An 11,703-nucleotide genomic window follows, 5' to 3' on the forward strand; every position below is an offset into this window, starting at 1 on the left:
CAGCGCTCCCAGGGCGCGGTGCTGCGGCGTCGCAGCCCGGAGCTCCTGGGCCCGCCCGGCGGGAGGAGGAGAAAGAGGGCCGCGCGCCGCCTCAGCCGGTGCCCTACCTGGGCGCAGCGCAGAGAGGAGAGGATCCGACAGCAGAGGGGCGCGGGCCGCCGCCGCCGCCGCCGCGCAGGTCTGTCCTGCCCAACGCCTGCCCACCAGGCCCGGCCGCGGCTACCTGAAGCTCCGGCCGCTCGGCCAGCAGGAAACTTGCGAGCGCCAGGGACGCGGCGGCCGCCGTGTCCTCGGCCGGAAGCGCGCCGGCTTCAGCCGGGGGTCAGGTTCACCCCGGCTCCTCGGACCTCGCCTCCGCGGCCAATCCTCCGGCCCCGAGAGGGCACTCCCCACAGTGTTCGGATCTTCCTGAACCTCTTCCCCCGCCAGGACGTGTCCCAAGGAGAGATTCTGGGGTCACGGCCCCTAAACAGGTGACTTACTCCCTGGAGCTGAACAGACCCGCAAGCATTGGTTTTCTCCCAGGCGTCCGTCTGGGCTCCTGGGTCACCTTCCTGCTCCTCCCAATACACGCGCGCACACACACTCTCCCTCCTCCAACCCTCTGCTCTGGCTTATACACCCGCCCCTCCAAGTCCGGACTGACCTCCTAGTTGCCGAAAGAGAGTAGGTGCCTTGTAGCCTCCCCCTTATTCACCTCTCCCCAGCGTTTGAACCTGCTGACCACACCTTCCTTGCTGGAACCCTTGGGGTACGGAGTTTCCAGAGTTGGCGCCAGCCGCCCCCCTCTCTCTCTCCAAATTTTCTACATACCTTAATGACTGCAGCTTCTTGGCTTCCAGGGCCTGGCTTTGCTTAACGGTGTTGTTCCCTGGGATTCCACAGCTGGGCTGCTTGCCTCTTTTCTCATTCTGCCTGCCTCCTCTGGGCATCTCACCCACTGCCATGGCTTGAACCTCCTTTCCATCCCAGAATGCTCAGAGCTGCAGTTGGTCTATCCAACTTCCTGGACACATCTCCACTAGCGGCCCAGGAAACGTGTTGGAACTCCAACTCCGAACTTCCTTCTGGAATGTACCAAAACCTGCTCTTGTTCCTGTGTTTCTATAAGGAGCACAGACCCTCTGGGGCCTTCCTAGGACACACCTCCCCCACCATGTCCTCCACCTGCCTCTTGTTTATAGAAAAATTTTAGCCTCCTAGGCCTTTCTTGAGTTCCAAAGAAGAAATTTAATCAGAGAAGTGAGGAAAATGCAGAACCAAAACAGTCAAATATGACAAAAGTAATAATAGTTTAGCTAGAAAACAAAATCAGGGATCTTTAGTTTCTCCTCAAGGGCTAGAGATGATACTTTGAGCAAGATCCGTGAGCTATTTCACAGGGAATGAAACCCCCACCAGGTGCATGCAGACCCCAGACAATTGAAACCAGATTTTGACTCCCAATTACCTCACCACCAACCAGTCAGAACAATGTCCACGAGCTGATCAGGCGCCCTGTGACGCTCTCCATCTTTAAAAACCCTTCCCTGAAATCCATTTGGGGAGTTCAGGTCTTTAGCGCTTTCTGTGGCCATGGCTACTCCTTGCTTGGCATCCTGCTAAAAACGTGGCACTTCCTTTCACCACAACCCCGCGTCAGTAGATTGGCTAGTGGACCCAAGTTTGGTTGAGTAATATTTCCAGTCTTCTGGGCAATAGCCCCACCACCTCCTTGGAGCCACGCTCAAGTCTTTCTCCTTTTCATCTCTCACACCAAGTTAATCGTTAAGGGGGAAATGAAACTATTCATTAGGGTCTTGACAGTGCCAACTGCTTTCACATGGTCTCATTCATGCACCAAGTTTTATCCTTTCTGTATATCTTAGCCTGATGTTTACAACTTACTTATAGGATTTCCCGTCGTGGCACAGCGGAAACGAATTTGACAAGAACCATGAGGTTACAAGTTCAATCCCTGGCCTCGCTCAGTGGGTTAACGATCAGCATTGCTGTGAGCTGTGGTGTAGGTTGCAGACGCAGCTCGGATCCTGCATTGCTGTGGCTGTGGCGTAGACCAGCAGCTGTAGCTCCGCTTAGACCCTTAGCCTGGGAACCTCCACATGCCACGGGTGCGGCCCTAAAAAGACCAAAAAAAAAAAAATTTTACTTATAAGTTATATGCACATGTAACTGTATAAATAAACTGTATCAAGGACACTAAAAGCCGTTAAAGGATTTGGTAAAGATGAAACTTTAAATTACTCCATTTTTAATGAATAGTACATTATACTGTTTTTCATTTTAAAGTTATTAGCAAAAATCAGTTTAGTGAGAGCAACATGATTAAATACGGTTTTAATAATTCTTAGTTTAACATTTTATGGGACTAGAAAGTAGGCTTTTAAGGTCGGTGAATGTCAATAGTCCTAATGGCTGTTATTGCAAAAAAAAAAATCACAAAATAGACCCAAATAGAAGAATTTTCTTTGCAAAAAAAAATTCTATTTTTGACCACATTCATTAAACCACAGTTCTCACCACTTCGATCCCATCTACCAGTTTCGTAGATGTGAAATTCCCCCAGACAACTCTTCTTTGTCCATGAAGCCCATGTTTCTCATGTTTTTGTTAACAAGCAAGGGCTGGAGCCTAATGTCCATAGAAGCCAATACTATGGCACCAGTTTTGTGAAAAAGAAAGAGCTTGATTGCAAGGTTGACCAGCAAAGAGACATGAGACAAAGCTCTCAAATCTGTCTCCTCGATCCAGGGTTGGGGTGAAATTTAAGGGGTTAGGGGAGTTCCAAACCTGGAGGCTGATTGGCTGGTCTTCTTTTTTTTTTTTTTTTTGGCTTTTTAGGGCCGCCCCTGCAGCATATGGAGGTTCCCAGGCTAGCGGTCGAATCCGAGCTGTAGCCGCTGGCCTACACCACAGCCACACCAGATCCAAGCGGCATCTGCGACCTCCACCACAGCTCATGGCAAAATTAACCAGATCCTTAACCCACTGATTGAGGCCAGGGATCAAACCTGCATCCTCATGGATGCTAGCCAGATTCACTTCTGCTGAGCCACAATGGGAACTTCCGATTGGCTGGTTTCGAAAGAGACTATATAGCCTATTCATGCTACTGGAAGCCAGATTTTCCTTATAGAAGGACTTCACCTTTCCCTTCATTAAGGTCTCCAAAGACTCCTTGAGTTCCATAGACTGAAAATTCTTGGTTGGGGGTCATCCTGGAGACATGGTTTCCCATCTTGCACATGTGCACTGCTGTCTCTGGAAAATAACTCAAAGGTATGATCAATCAGCCTATTTAAGGAGGCAAAACCAGTTTCAGCTGGTGCTGTTTCAACAACCTATTTAAGGAAGCAAAACCAGTTGAAGTTGGTCAGTATTTTATGAGCTGTTTCATTTTCATCACTTGTTCCTGTGGATATTTTTAACAACGGAATTTTCTTTTTTTTTAAACTCCAGAAACTCCTCTTTTGGAAGAACATAAAATGGGTTAAAAGTATACTTCTTAATTTTGAAGACTATGGATATGACAGTCTATATAGTTGACAACGACACACTTCATTTTGGCATTAAAATTGCATGATCAGGGAGACAGTTCCAAACATCAATTTTCCAAAGTGCTTTCCCAATAACATGATTATTTTAAGGCACAGTTATATTCATTGCTAAAATATCACTTTTACCAGAAAGGATACAGTGGATAGTCACAAGCCAGCACATGAGAAGTCAGTAAATTTGAAATACTTGTCCTTTTCTCACAGACATAGAGAACAGACTTGTGGCTGCCAAAGGGGAAGCGGGAGGGTGTAGGATGGACTGGGAGTTTGGTGTTAGTAGATGCAAACTATTACATTTACAATGAATATGCATCGAGGTCCTACTGTATAGCACAGGGAACTATGTCCAATCTCTTGGGATAGACCATGAAGGAATATAGAAAGGGAATTACATATATATGTGTATATATGTGTGTGTGTGTGTGTGTATATATATATATATATATATATATATGACTGGGTCACTTTGCTGTACAGTAGAATGGCCCAACATTGTTAATCAACTATACTTTAATAAAAAAATAAAAGATCCATGTTCACAAAAAGAAGTCTTTGTCCTTTTGTTAAAGAAATACATCTTTAAATGCCACAACTTTTTAAATTTTTTGCCTAGAGATAATCAGTAAACCTTGAGTAAGACAAACGATTTTCATGGTCTCATTCCACATCTTATTGCAAATTATTGTGAAGATTCCATTTGATTTTTTTCAGATTAACCATATTATTCACATCCTGTAACATTTTGTGCCCTTCTAACTTCAATTTCTTCGTTGTTGTAATTTGCGAATGAAGCAATTGATGAGTTTCATATGGAGTCCCTCCTTCCCTCAGCTCCCAGCCTTGCATTCCAGTCTGAGCAGCCACTCCATCAGTGTGTGGAAACCACACATAAAAACCACAATTTGTTGTACTAAATATATCATTCACATTATAAACACATCTTTTCTTGATGGACCTAGAGATGATCATATTAAGTAAGTCAGACAAACAAGTATCACATGATCTCCCATATGTAGAATATAATTTTTCTTTTTTATTATTTTATTTTATTGCTTTTCAGGGCCACACCCTTGGCACATGGAGGTTCCTAGGCTAGGGGGTCAAATCAGGGCTGCAGCTGCTGGCCTACACCACAGCCACAACAATGCTGGATGCTTAACCCACTAAGTGAGGCCAGGGATTGAATCCACATCCTCATGGATACTAGTCGAATTCGTTTCTGCTGAGCCATGATGGGAACTCTGAAATATAATTTTTAGAGTGATGCAAAAGATCTTCTTTATAAAACAGAAACAAACTTAACAGATTTTGAAATCAAACTTAGGGTTACCAAAGGGGAAACTGTTGAGCAGAGAGATAAATTGGGAGGATGAGAGTATATATATAATACTATATATAAAATAGGTGGCTAACAAGGATCGACTGTTCAGCACAGGGAATTCTACTCAATATTCTGTAATAACCTATATGGGAAAAAAAGAATGGATATATGTATATGTATAACTGATTCACTTTGCTGTAAATCTGAAGCTAATACAACATTGTAAATCAACTATACCTCAATAAAAATTTTTGAAATAAACACATCTTTTCCGTAGTAGATCACAAGTACTTCTTTATGAATGCCATCATTGAAAAATATGGCAACTGGCATTCAACCATATAGCCAACCTCTACAACACAACACGTGTTCTAAAATATTTTCAAGTTTTTGACAAGGTTGTCTGTGTGTCTTTCAACAGAATGCATTTTTTTTTATATGGGGTCATCTTCTCTCTTGCACCAGTTCAGTCACTTTAACCACAGCAAAGAGAACAGCATGTTTTTTCCAATGATATTGATAGACATTTTGCCTTTTACTATTAAGTAAAAGATTTGACTCAAAAGAGATTTCAAAAACATGTTTATTACATTCAATAATGGTTCATAAAAACACACAGCTAAGTATTGTGTAACTTGGAAAAACTGCAGAGGTTTGTCTGCGTGCTCTGGCCATGTGGAATGTACATGTCTTACTAATTGTGATCCCATGTTTATATCATTATTAGCTAACACGTCAAGACCCAATATGAGCCTTAGGTTGATTGTTAACTATAGTGATGTAAGTCCATATTTTGACTGGTCTCTTTTATCAATTTGAACTTTTTTTCTGGTAGAATTTCATGTCAGAGATATCATCATAATGGATCTCATTTGAATAGTAGGAAATTGTTGGCTCTGCCGTTTTTGAGTTTGTGTTTGCTGGCACTATTCATATCACAGTGTCTTTTCCAGGACCCCTGCAGATACTAAAATCTACGGATGCTCAAGTCCCTTATAGAAAACTTATATACATATAGTGTCTGTGTATAACCTATACACATCTTCCCTTTCACTTTAAATCATCTCTAGATTATGCATAACGCCTAATACAATAGAAATGCTGTATAAATAGTTGCCAGGCACACTGAAAATTCACATTCTGCTTTTTGGAACTTTCTGGAAATGTTTACAAAATAGTTTCCATCTGCAGTTGGTTGAATTGGCTGGTGCAGAATCCACAGATTCAGAAAGCCAGTTGTATTTTCGATCTGTGAACTTCTCTGCAGGAGTTGTTTCAAGCCACTTGTACTTTTTATGAGAATTAGTTAAATGAACAGATAATATATCTATCTACCGCCTGGGATACAAGCAATTCATCGTACCTTACAATCCCCTTGAAAGTAACTGGACCAGTGAAGGTGCCACTATCACTGTGTGGGAGAAACCACTCTCTTCCCTGAAGGCACCACCACTATGACGCATAACATGGAGACCTGACAAAAGCATTGAGAAAGGGTGCCTCATCAAAACACACCATAAATACTGGTGATTCTTAACTTTTAAAACGTAAACACAGACATACCTTATTTTATTGTGCTTCCCATCAGTGCACTTAGCAAATATTGCATTTTTTACAAATTGATAATTTGTGGCAATCCTGCATTGGGCAAGTCTTCTGGTGCCATTTTTCCAACAGCATTTGCTCACTTCCTGTCTCCAACACATTTTGGTAATTCTCCAGATATTTCAAACTTTTTCATTAATATATTTGGAACAGTGTTCTGCTATCAGTTGATGTTACGGTTGTAATGTTTCGTTTCATATTTTTTTAATTGAGGTATGTACATTTTTTTTGAACATCATGCTCTTGCACACCTAATTGAGCACGGTACAAACATGACTTTTTTAGGGCCGCACCTGCCGCATATGGAGGTTCCCAGGCTAGGGGTCAAAATGGAGCTGTAGCTGCCTGCCTATACCGCATCCACAGCAATGCCGGATCCGAGCCTGTCTGTGACCTACACCACAGCTCATGGCAACTCTGGATTCTTAACCTATTGAGTGAGGCCAGGGATTGAACCCACACCCTCATAGATACCAGTCGGATTCGTTAACCACTGAGCCACTACAGGAACTCCTAAATTTTTCTTTTATATCCCAGTGGATCATCCATCCTACACACCCCACTTGGAAGGCCACTAATTTAATTCATCCCTCCCATCGCTTCAGTTTAATGTATATACCAACTAGTTTCTGCCAACACACCCCCCCATCCCCCAACCCCATCCCCCAGCAGCCGCACTTGTCTCTTCTCCAGACTTCTGCCGTCAGGAGTGGACATCCTGAGTCCTCTCCTCCTCTCCTCCAACCTGCTCTTCCCTCCAGTCATTCAGACCTGAACACTTGGGAGAGCATGAGCCACCAGTTACCTCCAAGAGCTCTCTGACTCCTAATATCCCTGGGGGATAGGGGTTTTTTAAGTATTTTTGGAAGCCCAGGGAGGTCTGGGTTCTGTACTCCATTTCTCTACTAACACTCTTCTCTGGGTAAGTGTCTCACAATGCGCTTGCACGCGTGCATGCAAGCACATCCGAGATAGGGGTGTGGCAGCCTCCAATTTCTCTCTTTTTTTTATTTCTTTTTTTATTTTTTTATTGTTATTTCCCAAAAACAATTTTTTTCTACTGTACAGCATGGTGTTCCAGTGATACATACATGTATACATTCTTTTTTCTCCAATTATCATGCTCCATCATGAGTTCTCAGGGCTACACAGCAGGACCTCATTGCTAATCCATTCTGTCTTCTTTTACTGTCTTCTGAGCCAAGATCTGCCCCCAGGAGACAAAGAAAGAAGGGCTCGGCTTCTGAGAGTGCTTTAGCAGAGCCTCAGCCAATACATCCTGTTTTCAAACCAAAGTGTTCTGGGGCCTTCTACTAATTGAGTGGACCGAAGTCCTGGCATATGGTCTGACAATGGGGCAAAATCAGGAGTGCCTGGGGTCTGGAAGAAGAGTGCAGTGTTCCTGGCTTTGGGTATGGAAGGGTATCGTGCCTCCCACTGATGCTGCAAGATAATGGGGTTACCCCCCTCCGCCCTCTCTCCACACCTGCCTCTCCACTCCAGCTGGAGGTTCAATTCCCTCCCCAGGAATTTTAAACTTCTGTGTGGTCAACCAGCCCTAAGCAAGCTAAAGCCCAACAATGGGCCCCCTTAGAGCTGACAGCCAGTTCATTCTTCCTGAAATGGTTTCTAGAAAGAAGAGAGACAACCCTGAGCAATTTGCAAATAAGCATGAGTGAGAGCTAGGCCCACAACCCATAGCATGCACACTCAGGATTGGAAATGGAGCTGTTGGGACAGCAAGTGGGGGATGTCTGGTCCATGTGCCCAGGCCTGGAGTGGGAGAGAGCTCAGGAGTGGGACTGGTTTAGAGTCTTGGGGTGACTGGGGACCTGGGGCTTAGAGTCCCTCGGTCACTCCTCTCTGGACTGGAGTGAAGAGGGTTGATAGGTGGGTATTCCAGACTTGGGACCCACAGCACGTGAACACAGAACACCCTCTCAGGACATGCCTGCCTGCTGTTGGGGACACCGTCTCTGTAACTAAATTGAAGTCTGGGAACTGGCAGCCCTCTGCCCCACCTGAGAATGGCCTGTTGTCCCTGCCTTCCCCCCAGGATGCGGTACAAGACAAGGCTCAGCTATTGCTCCAGTCTTACCCCCAGCTCATTCCCCCGTGTGTGTTTTTCATACTCTCCAAACACTACCATCAGCCTAATCATCATACCATCTGTTGAGACTCTGCAGCTGGAGATGGAATCACAGCCTCAAATGCTTGGCCCAGTGAACTCACTATCCGAACACCCCCAAATCATCTGTCCCCAACTTCCTTCATCTCTCACTTTATAACTTGAAATTCAGATGGCAAATTCTAGCGTAAGTGTAGCCTTCCAGAATTATTTGGGAGGGGGGCAGGGAGGTGGGGAGAGTAGACCCTCAAATGAGGTTGTGATCTCTGTCTCCTAGTGTCCTAGAGATGCAGTCTTCCCCTGTTTCCCCCTACACACACACACACATACACACACACACACACACACCTTAAGCCATACTCATATCCGAGATCCCTCCAGAGTGCAGCTCTTAGTATTCCCAATCCCAGGCCATCCTCTTCCCAATTCCTGATTCAGAATCACTCACCCAGGAATGCCTGTTGTGGTGCAGCAGAAACAAACCCCACTAGTTTCCATGAGGATGCAGGTTTGATCCCTGGCCTTGCTCAGCAGGTCGGGGATCCGGCATTGCTGTGAGCTGTGGTGTAGGTCGCAGATATGGCTCGGATCCCACATTGCTGTGGCTGTGGCATAAGCTGGCAGCTGTAGCTCCAATTTGACCTCTAGCCTGGGAATTTCCATATGCTGCAGGTAAGGCCCTAAAAAGAAAAAAAAAAAAAATGCCCACCCAACCATTCAATGAACAATAAGGTCAAAGGCTGAAACAGAAACAAGAGCCTGCAGCTGTCCTGTCTCAGTGTCTGCTTCCCAGATGAATGTCAGACTCTAGAAGGCTGGCTGTCATCAGTCCTGGCAGTATTGTCAACACCCAATCCATGCTCAGCACTGTGGATTCTACTGGGGACATCTGGGCTCTGTGGATTCTGCTGGGGACATGTGGAGGAGTGGGAGCAGCTTAGATTGTATCAGAGAGAAACAGAGGCACTTTTCCAGTTCCTGAATTCCTACTATTTAAGAAAGAGCCTAACTATGATCTCACTGAGGATAATGACATGTCTGGGTGGAAGGAGGACTCTGAATAAGACTTTGATTTGGTGAAAAATGGGCAGAAGATCTAAATAGACATTTCTCAAAAAAAAAAGGCATATGGATGACCAACAGACATATGAAAAGATGCTCATCATCGCTAATTATTAGAGAAATGCAAATCAAACTAAAATAAGGTATCACCTCACACCAGTCAGAATGGCTAGCATTAAAAAGATTCCAAATAACAAATGCTGGAGAGGATGTGGACAAAGGGAACTCTCCTGCACTGTTGGTGGGAATGTAAATTGGTACAACCACTATGGAGAACAATATGGAAGTTCCTTAAAAAACTAAAAATAGAGTTGCTGTATGATTCAGCTATCCCACTCTATATCCAGAGAAAACTCAAAATCAAAAAGATACATGCACCCAGGAGTTCCTGTTGTGGTTCAGCAGTTTACAAACCTGACTAGTATCCATGAGGATGTGGGTTTGATCCCTGGCTTCTCTCAGTGGGTCAAGGATCGGGCATTGCCATGAGCTGTGGTATAGGTTGGAGACATGGCTCAGATCTAAAATTGCTGTGGCTGTGGCATAGGCCGGCAGCTACAGCTCCAATTTAACCCTAGCCTGGGAACTTCCTCATGCCATGGGTTCACCCTTAAACAGCAAAAACAAAAAAACAAAAAAACAAAAACAAAACAAAACAAAACAAAACAAAAAAACAAAAACAAAAACATGCATCCCTATGTTCATGCCAGCACTATTCACAACACCCAAGACATGGGAACAACCTAAATGTCCATGGACAGATGACTGGATAAAGAAGATATGGTACATATATGCAATGAAATATTACTCAGCCATAAAGAGAATGAAATAATGCCATTTGCAGCAGCATGGATGAACCTAGAGATTCTCATACCAAGTGAATTTAAGTCAGAAAGAGAAAGACAAATACCATGTGATATCACTTAAACATGGAATCTAAAATACAACACAAATGAATATATGAGATAGAAACAGACTCACAGACATAGAGAACAGACTTGTGGTTGCCAAGGGGGAGGGGAGTGGGGGAGAGAAGAATCAGGAGTTTGGAATTAGCAGATGTAAACTGTTATATACAGAGTGGATTAACAACAAAGTCCTACTGTTGAGCACAGGATACTATATTCAATATCCTATGACAAACCATAAAGGAAAAGAATATGAAAAAGAATGTATATATATATGTATAACTGAATCACTTTGCTGTACAGCAGAAATTAACACTGTAAATCAATTCTACTTCACTAGGAGTTCTCGTCGTGGTGCAGTGGAAACAAATCCAACTAGGAACCATGAAGTTGAGGGTTCAATCCCTGGCCTCGCTCAGTGGGTTAAGGATCTGGAGTTGCCATGAGCTGTGGTGTAGGTCGCAGACGCAGCTTGGATCTGGAGTTGCTGTGGCTGTGGCATAGGCCGGCAGCTGTAGCTCCAATTGGACCCCTAGCCGCAGGTGTTGCCCTAAAAAGACCAAAAAAAAATTTTTTTTTTACATTCTATACGTTAGAACATTGTTAAAAAGAACTAAAAAATTGATTTTTTTTAAAACCTGTTATTTCACAATTCCACCGTTTCTTTGCACCATTAAGTGTGAAGCCCAGGGCAAATGGCTCTTTGTCAAGTATCTAACTCCCTCCAAACCTTCAGGCAAAGTGGTTTAAGAGGTGCTCTGAGGGAACAAAGAAGGGTCATGTTCCATGCAGGAAGGACCCAGGAGAGAAAGGAGATCTGCTGCCAGAGGAGGGGGATCGGCACAGAACAAGGAATGAGCATCCCAAGGTCACTATGATGCAGAAGCTCCACCTAGGAATCCTCAGATATCTTAGAGAGATCACTGGATGAGCCCCAAACAGCTCAGGGTGGGTAAAAGTCCCCACAGCTCACGAGGTGTCTAAAGGGTAAGTTTTTGAGAAAGAGAAACTAATCAGTTGGAAGTCACTGGTATCCATCACCTGGTATCCATCCAACTGTCCCCAAAAGGAAACCCCCTGTCCCTGGCCCATCTACATAGTTCCTATCTACAGTCACATTCC

The 11,703-nt window shown here is 44.2% G+C and overlaps 1 protein-coding gene across 2 annotated transcripts in view; it reads right to left on the reverse strand.

Moving 5' to 3' along the window:
- AMPD3 (adenosine monophosphate deaminase 3) overlaps positions 1-572 on the reverse strand; it is a 52,716-nt gene extending 52,144 nt beyond the window's left edge. The window contains exon 1 of one of the 2 annotated variants that reach the window (XM_047776304.1): positions 483-572. The gene's annotated coding sequence lies outside the window, so the exon portion shown is untranslated. The other variant, XM_047776303.1, reaches the window with a different exon arrangement.
- Between the last annotated feature and the right edge of the window lie 11,131 nt (positions 573-11,703).

This window comes from Phacochoerus africanus, chromosome 4 (genome assembly GCF_016906955.1).
Source record: "Phacochoerus africanus isolate WHEZ1 chromosome 4, ROS_Pafr_v1, whole genome shotgun sequence".
Taxonomy (NCBI): domain Eukaryota; kingdom Metazoa; phylum Chordata; class Mammalia; order Artiodactyla; family Suidae; genus Phacochoerus; species Phacochoerus africanus.